Genomic DNA, 2,299 nt, shown 5'->3' with positions numbered 1-2,299 from the left:
GCCCGGCGCCTGTCCTGCCCTGGGGGTGGGGGGGACTGGTGTCCTGCTCTGGGGGGAGGTGGGGGATTGGTGTCATGCTCTGTGGGGGCATGATGGGAGCAGCCAGGTTGGCAGGAGGCCTGGGGATGGAAAGTGCTTCGTCCCCAGTGTCCGTTTCTAACTGAACCCAGGCGTGGGGTCCAGCCAGCCCGATCCTGCTGCCCCATCCGGACGTGAGAGGTGTGAGCTTGGGACTGGGGGGGCTCAGCCAGGCCCCCAGACTGTGCTCAGAACTGTTCCCAACATGGGAAGTTCCTGAGTGAGAGGGCAGCTCGGCCACAGGAGCTTCGTGTCAGATCCAGGAAGCTCGGGTCGGCCGGGAGGGTGCAGTGGAGTTGGGGAAGGACAGGGTGTTTCCAGGGGCAGCAGCGCCCTCCTGGGGGCTCTGCCTCCCAGAGGCCACTCCCCCAGATTCCAGCATGTGACCTCGTGAGTGGGGGGGGGCGGGCAGCAGCATTCTGCCCCCAGATTCAGTGCCTTTCACGCGTGGAGTTCCTTCCCCCCAGCCCCAGAGTCTGGACTCGTCCCAGAGCCGTAGCGCTGTCCGGGGCTGAGGGGTGCAGAGGCCCGGCGCTCATCCCTCTTCCGAGGGAGAACTAGGAAGGGAGAAGCAGGGATGACAGAATCCGGAACAGAGCGGGGCAGACGCCTCTGGGCCACAAAGCAGAAGCCGGTCCTCTGCCTCTGGGCACCCCCGCCAGGGGCCCCTCGGCTGACCCCAGGTGGAGGCGGCTGTGGTCTCTGGGTCACATCTGGGCCATCCCCCCAGTGTCCTAGGGAACTGCACCTGGCTTCCCTAAGGGCCGACCTGTCTTTATCTCTCCGGAGGTCACCTGGTCGCACCATGAATGCAGCAGGACAGGCTGGTGTTTACGGCTGTCTTCCTGTGCGCTCCCGAGGCCGCCCTCCAGGCACTTCTGTGTTTCCCTCTCAGCAGCAGAGAGGAGCCAGGTCGCTCTGTCCACACTGTCCCCAGAGATCTCAGCTAAATGTCCTTGATCTGAGGTCTGCCTTCCACAGAATAGCAGAGTCTGAACATGCCTGAGCCACGTTCTTTGCCACTTCATAACGGGTTCCCCTGTCCCCTTTCCAATACCATGCCTCGCATTTCTGCCGTCAGAATGGCTTTTATCATCTGTATTTCTACAACAGTCTGCTTGGAATTCCTTCCCCCTCTTGCCCTGAGATGACTTAGGCTCTTTCTCCAATGCTCTCTCCTTTCTGGGCTCTCACCAGAATCCCCTTTCAAGGTCTGCTCACAACGATGTAGGTTTTTTCCTAGCAGACTTTCCCAGACCTCTCCAGTCTCTGCCCATCACCCAGTTCGAAAGCTACTTTCACAGCTTTAGGTATTTGTTACAGCAGCACCGCACTCGTTGGCACCAGTTTCTGCCTTGGTCTGTTCGGGCTGTTAGAATGCCACAGTCCAGAGGGGGCACTTGAGGGGGCTTCCAAACAACAGAACTTTACTCCTCCTAGTTCTGGAGGCTGGGAGTCCAAGGCCAAGGTGCTGGCGGGTTCAGTGTCTGGGGAGAGCCTCACAAGGGGGCAGGGGCTCTGGCTTCTCTTACGAGGGCACTAATCCCACTCACCAGGGCCCCTCCTTCAAGCGCTAACCACCTCCAAAGGCTCCACCTCCTAACGCAATCCCCCTGGGGATTAGCATTTTAATGTATGAGTTCCGGTCTCCTAGGCCAAGTCCATGGACACGTGAACTGCATGAGCTCATCTGAGGGCTGCCTGTCTCATGTTGGGGGCTGGGCTCCTCTGCCCACCCTGTGGGTTTACAAAAAAGAAGCAGCTGCTTTAACAACAGCAAGTCTGTGCATCACGTCCATAGGAGTAGACCCAGGGGAGGCCTTGACGGAACCCCCACTCCTGGACTAGGACTCTGGGAAAGGGTCCTAAACATACAGGACTGGTTTAAGGCCAGTCAGTGCTGCAGAGTGCAGGGAAGCACAAGGTGAGGTCCCCGGGGCAAGGTGCCCTCATGCTGGTACTTCTACTCTGTGCAGCCTGGGATGCAGTCGACCAGATATCTTCCCAGAAGGGTTTGCACATTGGGCATTGGGGTGGGGTGGGGATGGATAGTTCCACAAACAGATCACCAGCCAGGGCTCTGGGAGGGCCCACAGGAACAGCTGGGTGGGGCGTCTGGGCCCCAAAGCTGGGGACACACTGCCCTCTGCTGGAGTCGCAGCAGAAAGCCGTCGGCCAGCCTCCAACACCAGCTGCAAGCTTGGGACCACCTGTAACCCAA

The sequence above is a fragment of the Moschus berezovskii genome, chromosome 17, assembly GCF_049115385.1.
Source record: "Moschus berezovskii isolate FMDL1 chromosome 17, NW_MosBer_1.0, whole genome shotgun sequence".
In the NCBI taxonomy this organism is placed as follows: Eukaryota; Metazoa; Chordata; class Mammalia; order Artiodactyla; family Moschidae; genus Moschus; species Moschus berezovskii.
Note: the sequence above shows the minus strand (reverse complement) of the source record.